The sequence below is a fragment of the Bufo gargarizans genome, chromosome 1 (assembly GCF_014858855.1).
Source record: "Bufo gargarizans isolate SCDJY-AF-19 chromosome 1, ASM1485885v1, whole genome shotgun sequence".
Classification (NCBI taxonomy): domain Eukaryota; kingdom Metazoa; phylum Chordata; class Amphibia; order Anura; family Bufonidae; genus Bufo; species Bufo gargarizans.
The window spans coordinates 644,638,774-644,651,223 of record NC_058080.1 but is presented as its reverse complement, the minus strand read 5'-3'; positions in this window follow the sequence as shown (position 1 = coordinate 644,651,223).

The window sequence follows — 12,450 nt, the reverse complement described above, 5'->3', positions numbered from 1 at the left end:
TTTCATGAAATTCTCCTACCTCACCTCCTAGAAGTCTGTAACCAGACTCTGCGGGGAATCCCCCTGTCTAGGGATATGACCACGGCCAACATCACTCTCATCCCCAAAGAAGGGAAAGATGCTAGAGTCTGTGCCAATTATCGGCCTATTTCCCTCCTAAACATAGACCTCAAACTCCTGGCCAAGATGTTGGCTAATAGGTTAGCTGCCCTTCTTCCCCAACTGATCCATGGAGACCAGGTTGGCTTCATCCGTAATAGGGAAGGCAAGGACAACACCACAAGGTGATCAACACTATATGCCATGCCAAACGAGTATCCTCCCTATTACTTTTACTCAGCACGGATGCCGAAAAAGCATTCGATAGGGTCAATTGGTCATACCTAAGACATGTATTACGGATCTTCGGCATTCCTGATTCCTTTACTCAAGCGACATTCGCGATGTATGAGTGTGCATCAGCTGCTGTTCTAGTTAATGGCACAACATCTTCTCCATTCTCCATTAGAAATGGAACACGTCAGGGATGCCCCCTATCACCCCTTCTTTTTATCTTGGCCCTGGAGCCCCTACTGGCCACCATAAGATTGGACTGGGAGGTAATGGGTCTATGTTTGGGAGGCAGGGAACAGAAATTAGCTGCCTTTGCTGATGACGTCCTTGTGATGACGGTCAACCCAAAGACTTCCTTACCCCGAATTTAGTCCCATCTAAATGAATATAGCAACCTTTCGGACTTCAAAATCAATACTAGTAAATCGCTAGTCCTCTGCCTAGGTATCCCACTAACAACTAAACATCAATTGATGATAAACTCCCCTTTTAGCTGGTCTTCTCCCACTATTACTTATCTTGGGGTCAAGATCAGCTCTAACATATCAGAACTATTCTCCCTCAACTATACCCCACTGAAACAGTCACTCTTTGATGCCATTGACCACTTAGCTCGAACTAATCCCACATTGTCTTGGTTTGGTCGCAAAAACCTCCTTATGTCCCTAATACTCCCACGACTCACATATTTGCAACAAGTTCTCCCCATCTCGGTCCCCAAGTATTATTATGATTCTATTATGCAGAAATTCAGGTTCTTTATTTGGAATGGAAGAAAGGCGAGACTATCTAGCGCCCTCCTCTCCAAGCCTAGACAAGCAGGGGGAATTGGTCTGCCAAATCCTGAACTATACGGAAGAGCCATTCAACTCTCACGAGCCCTAGCTTGGTTACGCCCTTCTCCACCACCCATAGTGGTACAGATGGAATTACAATATAACAAAATAGCAAAAGACAGGTGCACTCTGCGGTATTATTAAATCCTCAAACTGGTTTTAAAATTGAGAGATTAGTCAACATGTCCTACGGTGTAGGACATGTCTAAGCCCGGGCACCGCGACAAGGTTTCTCAAGTAGCCCGGGACCTAACACTCTCCTACCTGTGCCAGTGGGCAAATACCAGGAGCCAGTGGGCAAATTACAGGAGCATAAGGCCGACTCACAAACAACTCACCAGTTACCTCCAGCATGTATCCATGCTTGCAATGGGAGGAGGGAGGAGTCTGCAAGTCCCACTCAAGACTGTCTGGTATGGCCCAGGCCTCACAGGTGCACCTAAATGTAGCCTGTAGATGGAAAACAGGCACATTTAAATTGGAGTTTATATACCTCCAGGAATCTCTATATATACACAAACTGAATGGAATGACGTGGTATAGCAGGAGGTGCTCAAACCCACATGCAGTCGTGCATATATATAGGGGAGCAAATCCTGCACTTGTGGCCCGTTGCTAATGGCAATCCCCAGCAAACATGCATACGGTGGAGGATGCCCGCAGCGAACCACAAGTACCACAATAGACATCCTACACAAGGTAACAATTGTGTGGATGTGATAATCAATATAACAATATAACAATAATAATGTCTTTTGCTATTTTGTTATATTGTTATATTGATTATCACATCCACACAATTGTTACCTTGTGTAGGATGTCTATTGTGGTACTTGTGGTTCGCTGCGGGCATCCTCCACCGTATGCATGTTTGCTGGGGATTGCCATTAGCAACGGGCCACAAGTGCAGGATTTGCTCCCCTATATATATGCACGACTGCATGTGGGTTTGAGCACCTCCTGCTATACCACGTCATTCCATTCAGTTTGTGTATATATAGAGATTCCTGGAGGTATATAAACTCCAATTTAAATGTGCCTGTTTTCCATCTACAGGCTACATTTAGGTGCACCTGTGAGGCCTGGGCCATACCAGACAGTCTTGAGTGGGACTTGCAGACTCCTCCCTCCTCCCATTGCAAGCATGGATACATGCTGGAGGTAACTGGTGAGTTGTTTGTGAGTCGGCCTTATGCTCCTGTAATTTGCCCACTGGCTCCTGGTATTTGCCCACTGGCACAGGTAGGAGAGTGTTAGGTCCCGGGCTACTTGAGAAACCTTGTCGCGGTGCCCGGGCTTAGACATGTCCTACACCGTAGGACATGTTGACTAATCTCTCAATTTTAAAACCAGTTTGAGGATTTAGTAATACCGCAGAGTGCACCTGTCTTTTGCTATTTTGTTATATTGTTATATTGATTATCACATCCACACAATTGTTACCTTGTGTAGGATGTCTATTGTGGTACTTGTGGTTCGCTGCGGGCATCCTCCACCGTATGCATGTTTGCTGGGGATTGCCATTAGCAACGGGCCACAAGTGCAGGATTTGCTCCCCTATATATATGCACGACTGCATGTGGGTTTGAGCACCTCCTGCTATACCACGTCATTCCATTCAGTTTGTACAGATGGAATTAGACATACTAAATAGTCCAGCCAGGGCACTCCTTCTAGGCCACAAACTAGTCTTTCCTGGCCCCATGACTCACTACCCGATACTTAAAGCCACATTAGAAGCCTGGAAGTGGCTGTCCTCCACGCATTGTTCCATCCCTTTCCCCTCCCCAATCCTGTCCGTATCAGATGTATTAAATACGGCCCCCCCTGAATTGAGGAGGGCGACCTCTTCGACCTCTATCTTTGCAAAAATCTCTCAGTTTCCAACTGCACCCTCACCACAATTGGCACTTCTGTTTATAGGTATGGAGTCTATCCCATTCGAGTTTAGAACTGTTTTTGGTCATATATGCATCGCAACACGCCAACTTATAGCCTCCCAATGGAAATCTAATCAGATCCCTAATAACCTTGATGTTATTAAAAAAGTCGAAGAAAACTGTTGGTATGAAGGAGCAGCTGCTTCCGCTCTTTTCAAAAAAGAAAAATTTTATAAACAATGGGGAATCTGGCTGAAAAAGCACCTTTCATGCTAATTCTATCCTAGCAAATTCCTTAACTATATAACCAAGCCTCAACTGGCTTTCAACAAGATTCCACAGCCTGTTTACATTATTTTGTAAATCTTATACTTGCAATATATTAAATTCTTGTGAAACACCTTTACTAATATACCACTTTACGTTACCTTACGTTACTATACCTTACTTAATTTAGTTTTAAGTATTACCACTAAATGCTGATGCTTTATGTGATTTTGTATCTCCTACAATAGGTACTATCAGAGTATCTGGTTCTTTCATTCTGTATTATTTTGTTACCCTATGCCCCTCCTCCCCCCTCCCCCCTCTTTCCTTCCCTCCTTCTCCCCCTTCCTCCAATCCCACCGCCCCCCCCCTTATCAACCCCCCCACACTTCCCTACATTCCCCTCCCTAAACTCTCTTATGACTTTGTATGTAATCAATGCCTGATTTATTCTAATTGTCATTATGCTTTTTTTTTTCAAATTGGAAATATCTAATAAAAACTTTAATGTTTAAAAAAAAAAGAAACATTACACATCTTCAACATACCATAGATTATCATTAGCTAAACATATGCTACAAAAGTGTTCTTTTGACATGGTGGCACAAGTCCCCCCTTGGTTACCAACACCTATAGCATTAATAAAATTAAATAATGAGAACACACAACTTCTTTAAATTGGATATAATTGGCTATGTTGCTTGAACCAAATTAATACAGTTAATAACAAATAATTGAATAAATAATGCAATAAATAAGAAACCTATAAATGGATAAAACTTTCACCAGCAATAATAGTCCATCAATTATAGTCCATTAGTTCTGATCGCCAGCGTCCCTATTAATAATGCAATGTGACAAAGACAGAAAAATAGGGAGTATGATTTTCCATCTTCTGCACTGAAGCAGCAACTGAAGCAGCAACACTCCAGTCTTTTCAATGGCTACTCTACCTGCAAGTCCCCAAAATATAAGGAACAAGGAAGAGAGGGGGTGGAAAGACAAAACAATACTGTAGCATGTGAATAACAAAAGCATTAGAGTGAAACAAGCCACACTAGGCATAACAAATTATTGACTGTTACTTTGCCCCCATGTGTCCCCCAAGTTAAATGTTCTGGAGGGCCCTAATCACATTTTTGGCAGATATATACCTGCATACCTTACCACAATGGCAGATTAGAATTCGAGCAGTTTGGTTGGTGGTGCAGGGCCCAAAGTTTTGATGCTCACTTTGGTTTTAGAGTGGTGTTTGCTCTGAATTGTGTGAGCTAGTTTGAGCAGTGACACAAATATAAGATGCACATTGTGGTTTAATTACAGTTTTTGCCATGAATCAAAACAGCTTTGTGCAGTGATCATTGCAGGATCAGAAGCGAAAGAGGAGAGCAACAAAGAAGCAGGGAGTGTGAGCTGCTGTGTAAGTTTTCAGGATCTAATTTGGGTTCTGTATTAGTTTAGAGAGTCTGGTCTATACTATGTATTTCAGGTATCGTGGGTCTGAATTGAAATAGAGTGTATGTCTTGGGTTTGTCTTTAGGGGTCTAGAGTCTGAATTTACACTCAGGTCCATAAATATTGGGACATTGACGCAATTCTAACATGTTTGGCTATATACACCAACACAATGGATTTGAAATGAAACAAACCAGATGTGCTTTAACTGCTGACTGTCAGCTTTAATTTGAGGTTATTTACATCCAAATCAGGTGAACGGTGTAGGAATTAAAACAGTTTGCACATGTGCCTCCCACTTGTTAAGGGACCACAAGTAATGGGACAGAATACTAATCATAAATCAAACTTTCACTTTTTAATACTTGGTTGCAAATCCTTTGCAGTCAATTACAGCCTGAAGTCTGGAATGCATAGACATCACCAGACGCTGGGTTTCATCCCTGGTGATGCTCTGCCAGGCCTCTACTGCAACTGTCTTCAGTTCCTGCTTGTTCGTGGGGCATTTTCACTTCAGTTTTGTCTTCAGCAAGTGAAATGCATGCTCAATCAGATTCAGGTCAGGTGATTGACTTGGCCATTGCATAACATTCCAGTTCTTTCCCTTAAAAAACTCTTTGGTTGCTTTTGCAGTATGCTTTGGGTCATTGTCCATCTGAACTGTGAAGCGCCGTCCAATGAGTTCTGAAGCATTTGGCTGAATATGAGCAGATAATATTGCCCGAAACAATTCAGAATTCATCCAGCTGCTTTTGTCAGCAGTCACATCATCAATAAATACAAGAGAACCAGTTTCATTGGCAGCCATACATGCCCACGCCTTGACACTACCACCACCATGCTTCACTGATGAGGTGGTATGCTTAGGATCATGAGCAGTTCCTTTCCTTCTCCATACTCTTCTCTTCCCATCCCATCACTCAAGTTGATCTTGGTCTCATCTGTCCATAGGATGTTGTTCCAGAACTGTGAAGGTTTTTTTAGATGTTGTTTGGCAAACTCTAATCTGGCCTTTCTGTATTTGAGGCTCACCAATGGTTTACATCTTGTGAGGAACCCTCTGTATTTCACTCTGGTGAAGTCTTCTCCTGATTGTTGACTTTGACATACATACACCTACCTCCTGGAGAATGTTCTTGATCTGGCCAACTGTTGTGAAGGGTGTTTTCTTCACCAGGGAAATAATTATTTGGTCATCCACCACAGTTGTTTTCCGTGGTCTTCCGGGTCTTTTGGTGTTGCTGAGCTCAGCGGTGCGTTCCTTCTTTTTAAGAATGTTCCAAACAGTTGTTTTGGCCACGCCTAATGTTTTTGCTATCTCTCTGATGGGTTTGTTTTGTTTTTTCAGCCTAATGATGGCTTGCTTCCCTGATAGTGACAGCTCTTTGGATCTCCTCTTGAGAGTTGACAGCAACAGATTCCAAATGCAAATAGCACACTTGAAATTAACTCTGGACCTTTTATCTGCTCATTGTATTTGGGATAATGAAGGAATAACACACACACCTGGCCGTGGAACAGCTGAGAAGATAATTGTCCATTAATTTTGGTCCGTTAACAAGTAGGGGCACATATGCAAACTGTTGTAATTCCTACACCGTTCACCTGATTTGGATGTAAATACCCTCAAATTAAAGCTGGCAGTCTACAGTTAAAGCACATCTTGTTCATTTCATTTCAAATCCATTGTGGTGGTGTATAGAGGCAAAAATTTTAGAATTGTGTTGATGTCCCAATATTTATGGACCTACTGTATTTACTGTGTTTGGTTTTGTATTTAATGGGTCCAGGTTGTGGATCAGAATTTATTTAGGTCTGCTTGCAGGGCCTGCTCTTAGCTGTGTATTTGATAAGAGAAGTCTGGTCTGGGGACTATAATACATTGAGGAGTCATGAATTTGTATTTATTTCTGGAAATGTATTTTTCCTGGGATTGAAGTAACCTTTTGCACTCTAGCTGTTTTAAAGCTACAACTCCCAGCATGCTCACCTTCTCAACTATTCTTTGAACTTCCATAGAATTGAATATGGCATGCTGGAAGCTGTTGATCGAGCACCAGAGTGCTCAGGTGCTCTGGCCGAACAAATTGGGATGCTCGGGTGCTCTACTGAGCACCCAAGTATAATGAAAGTCAATAGGAGAACCAAAACATTAAACCAGGCATCCCCTGCTCTGAAAAGGGGAGGGTGCCTGGTTCATAGGAAAAGGTCAGAAATTTATGGAAACACCACCAAAATGGTTTGGGAACAGCATGAGGAGGATGTCTGGATGCATCGCTGCTGGGAGTGATGTTGTCCGAGTAGTACGCCACTTTTACATACTGACAATAATACACACAAAACCAAAGATAAAAATCAATTTTAGAGGAAAAATTGTTAGGAAACTCATTCTTTCCTGTATATTTACTTGTATATAAAGTGCAAGTGCTGCCAAAAATTACAAGGAAGAGGCACTCTGATACAACCTGTATATCACATAAAGTAGGGCCTCATTCACATTGTGGTACAATTGTTCATGTAGTGGGACTCCTACACTCATAAAGCCTATGTGAAAGGGCTGCCAAAAATGATAAGGAACCAGCACTCCAATACACCCTTTGTTACACATAAAGGAGGGCATCATACATAGCCTTGAAAAAATATGATTGATGGCCTGCTGGTGACCCCCAAAAACATTTGGAGCAAGGGACTGCTGATCTGACCATCTAAAACATGCCGCTTTGGTGACTCTAGATAACCTGGGGCCGATTGCACGTCCCCGTGACAGCAACGATCCATTCCGATGTCTGCCCTATCAATTTCGGTGTTATTTTAAGCGCAAACCATGGTGACCATGGGTGACGAAGAATCACGATTAGATTCCGGAGAGGGAGCCTGAGAAATGGCTATGTCTACCACATCCAAGCAAGGCATCATGCGTTCAAATTACCTATTAGGTATAATTAGGTGAGGGCCTGCAGGTGAGCTTACCATGTAAAAGATTTTAGCTGCGGGCCTACAGGTGATCTGACCCTCTAAAACGTTGTAGGTGAGGGCCTGCAGGTGAACTGACCCTCTAAAAGGTTGTAGGTGAGGGCCTGCTAGTGAGTTGACCCTGTAAAAGATTGTAGGTGAGGGCCTGCTGGTGAGCTGACCGTGTAAAAGATTTTATATGTAGGCCTGCAGGTGAGCTGACCCTCTAAAAGGTTGTAGGTGAGGGCCTGCTGGTGGGCTGACCCTCTAAAAGGTTGTAGGTGAGGGCCTGCAGATCAGATGACCCTGTAAAAGATTGTAGGTGCGCGCCTGCTGGTGAGCTTACCCTGTAAAAAATGATATGTGAGGGCCTTCTGATGAGCTGACCCTCCGAAAGGTTGTAGGTGAGTACCTGCAGGTGAGCTGACCATCCAAAAAATTATATGCAAGGGCCTTCAGGTGAGCTGACCCTGTAAAAGATTGTAGGTGAAGGCCTGCTGGTGAGCTGACCCTGTAAAAAATTATATGTGGGGGCCTGCTGGTGAGCTGACCCTGTAAAACATTATATGCGAGGGCCTGCTGTTGAGCTGACCTTCTAAAAAATTATATGCGAGGGCCTGCTGGTGAGCTGACCCTCTAAAAAATAATATACGAGGGCTTGCAGCTGAGCTGACCCTGTAAAACATTATATGTGAAGGGCATATATGCGAGAGCATTATATGCGATGAATAAGCATGTTGATATCTATGATGGAAGAGGAGAAGGAGGATGAGAAAAGGAAGATTCAACCATATACCCTTGTTTGTGGTGGAAAGGGTGCATGGGAATACAGTGTATTCAGTACATTATAAACAACACATTTAAAGTGCCTTTATGTTCATCAGCTTTCCTCTGGTGGAGTCGACAAGTCATGGTCAATCCAGACCTTGTTCATTTTTATAAGAGTCAACCTGTCAGCATTTTCAGTTGACAGGAGGATACGCTTATCTGTTATAATGCCACCAGCAGCACTAAATGCCGCTCAGACAAAACGCTGGTGGCACGGCAGGCCAGCACCTCTAAGGCTTAGAGCGCCAGTTTGTGCCACGTGTCCAGCTTGGACACCCAGTAGTTGTAAGGCACTGAGGGATCATTAAGGACGCTGACACGGTCTATGTACTTCTTCACCAACTTCCAAAATTTTTCCCTTATTGTGACACTAGGCCACGCATCAGGGTGAGGGTGCTGGCGGGGTGTCATGAAACTGGCCCAGGCTTTGGAGAGTGTTGCCCTGCCTCTGTTGGATTTGCTGTGTGTTCCCCTTGTCTCCCCTCCTCGGTTGGCCAAGGAACTACAGACTCTGCCACTAGCATTTAACAGATGGAAATTTTTTGAGCAATTTCAACAAGGATCTTCTGGTATTGCACCATTTTGCTCATCCTCTCCAACTGAGGAATGAGAGATTAGTTCTATTTTTGGCGGGGGTCGAGAAGGGTGAACAACCAGTAAACCGTGTAGTTTAAAATGCGTATAACGCACGGGTCGTGGAAAAGGCAGCCTAACATGAAGTCAGCCATGAGTGCCAGAGTACCAACAGGTAAGACTTTGCTGTCGTTATCAGGAGGATAACTCTCAATCTCCTCACCCTCTTCCTCCTCTTCTGCCCACCCACGCAGAACAGGTGGAATTAAACTTCCATGGGTACTAGCCTCTGTAGCTGAGGCAACCATCTCCTGCTCCTCCTCCTCCTCTTCATCGTCCAATTCACGCTGAGAAGACGAACTGAGGGTGGTCCAGCTATAAACCTGTTAAATGACTTCTCCCATTTCCACCTCTTCCACATGCAAAGCTTTGTCCTTAATTGTGAGCAGCGAGCGTTTGAGTAGACACAGAAGTGGGATGGTTACGCTGATAATAGCGTTATCGCCGCTCACCATCTGTGTTGATTCCTTAAAGTTTCTTAAAACCTTTCAGAGGTCAGATATCCATGCCCACTCCTGGCTTGTTAATAGCGGAAGCTGAGTGGAAAGGTGACGACCATGTTGCAGCTGGTAATCCACTACTGCTCTCTGCTGCTCACAAAGCCTGGCCAACATGTGGAACATATAGTTCCAGCGCATGCTCACGTCGCATAACAGCCGGTGAGATGGCAATTTCAAGAGCTGCTGCAGAGTTGACAGACCTGCTGAAGCTGTCGATGACTTTTGGAAATATGGTGGCTGACGTGAAGCCTGAATCTCTGCTATGATATGAAGACTGATTCTCTGCTGACATGAAGCCAGATTGTCTGTTACGGGACCTCTCTCCTCTGCCTGGGTGCTGGGCCTAAATATATGCCAATGGACTGTTGCACTGGTGGCTGACGTGAAGTAAGAGTCCATTTTCATAAATTTAGGCCCAGCACCCAGGCAGAGGAGAGATGTCCCGTAACAGACAATCTGGCTTCATGTCAGCAGAGAATCAGTCTTCATGTCATAGCAGAGAATCAGGCTTCACGTCAGCCACCACTGCAACAGTCCATTGTCATAAATTTAGGCCCAGCACCCAGGCAGAGGAGAGAGGTCCCGTAACAGACAATCTGGCTTCATGTCAGCAGAGAATCAATCTTCATATCATAGCAGAGAATCAGGCTTCACGTCACCCACCACTGTGAGAGTCCATTTTCATAAATTTAGGCCCAGCACCCAGGCAGAGGAGAGAGGTCCCGTAACAGACAATCTGGCTTCATGTCAGCAGAGAATCAGTCTTCATGTCATAGCAGAGAATCAGGCTTCACGTCAGCCACCACTGCAACAGTCCATTGTCATAAATTTAGGCCCAGCACCCAGGCAGAGGAGAGAGGTCCCGTAACAGACAATCTGGCTTCATGTCAGCAGAGAATCAGTCTTCATATCATAGCAGAGAATCAGGCTTCACGTCACCCACCACTGTAAGAGTCAATTTTCATAAATTTAGGCCCAGCACCCAGGCAGAGGAGAGAGGTCCCGTAACAGACAATCTGGCTTCATGTCAGCAGAGAATCAGTCTTCATATCATAGCAGAGAATCAGGCTTCACGTCAGCCACCAATGCAACAGTCCATTGTCAGATATTTAGGCCCAGCACCCAGGCAGAGGAGAGAGGTCCCGTAACAGACAATAAGGCTTCACGTCAGCCACCAGTGCAACAGTCCATTGGCATATATTTAGGCCCAGCACCCAGGCAGAGGAGAGAGGTCCCGTAACAGACAATCTGGCTTCATGTCAGCAGAGAATTAGTCTGCATGTCATAGCAGAGAATCAGGCTTCACGTCACCCAACATTGGAACAGTCCATTGGCATATATTTAGGCCCCGGCACCCAGACAGAGGAGAGGTTCATTCAAATTTGTGTAGCCTCGCAATATAATGGTAAAATGAAAATAAAAATAGGATTGAATGAGGAAGTGCCCTGGAGTACAATAATATATGGTTAAGGGGAGGTAGTTAATGTCTAATCTGGACAAGGGACGGACAGGTCCTGTGGGATCCATGCCTGGTTCATTTTTATGAACGTCAGCTTGTCCACATTGGCTGTAGACAGGCGGCTGCGTTTGTCTGTAATGACACCCCCTGCCGTGCTGAATACACGTTCAGACAAAACGCTGGCCGTCGGGCAGGCCAGCACCTCCAAGGCATAAAAGGCTAGCTCTGGCCACGTGGACAATTTAGAGACCCAGTAGTTGAATGGGGCCGAACCATCAGTCAGTACGTGGAGGGGCGTGCACACGTACTGTTCCACCATGTTAGTGAAATGTTGCCTCCTGCTAACACGTTGCGTATCAGGTGGTGGTGCAGTTAGCTGTGGCATGTTGACAAAACTTTTCCACATCTCTGCCATGCTAACCCTGCCCTCAGAGGAGCTGGCCGTGACACAGCTGCCTTGGCGACCTCTTGCTCCTCCTCTGCCTTGGCCTTGGGCTTCCACTTGTTCCCCTGTGACATTTGGGAATTCTCTCAGTAGCGCATCTACCAACGTGCGCTTGTACTCGCGCATCTTCCTATCACGCTCCAGTGCAGGAAGTAAGGTAGGCACATTGTCTTTGTGGCGTGGATCCAGCAGGGTGGCAACCCAGTAGTCCGCACACGTTAAAATGTGGGCAACTCTGCTGTCGTTGCGCAGGCACTGCAGCATGTAGTCGCTCATGTGTGCCAGGCTGCCCAGGGGTAAGGACAAGCTGTCCTCTGTGGGAGGCATATCGTCATCGTCCTGCCTTTCCCCCCAGCCACGCACCAGTGATGGACCCGAGCTGCGTTGGGTGCCACCCCGCTGTGACGATGCTTCATCCTCATCCTCCTCCACCTCCTCCTCATCCTCGTCCTCCTCGTCCTCCAGTAGTGGGCCCTGGCTGGCCACATTTGTACCTGGCCTCTGCTGTTGCCAAAAACCTCCCTCTGAGTCACTTCGAAGAGACTGGCCTGAAAGTGCTAAAAATGACCCCTCTTCCTCCTCCTCCTCCTCCTCCTCCTGGGCCACCTCCTCTTCCATCATCGCCCTAAGTGTTTTCTCAAGGAGACATAGAAGTGGTATTGTAACGCTGATAATGGCGTCATCGCCACTGGCCTTGTTGGTGGAGTACTCTAAACAGCGCAACAGGGCACACAGGTCTCGCATGGAGGCCCAGTCATTGGTGGTGAAGTGGTGCTATTCTGTAGTCCGACTGACCCGTGCGTGCTGCAGCTGAAACTCCACTATGGCCTGCTGCTGCTCGCACAGTCTGTCCAGCATGTGC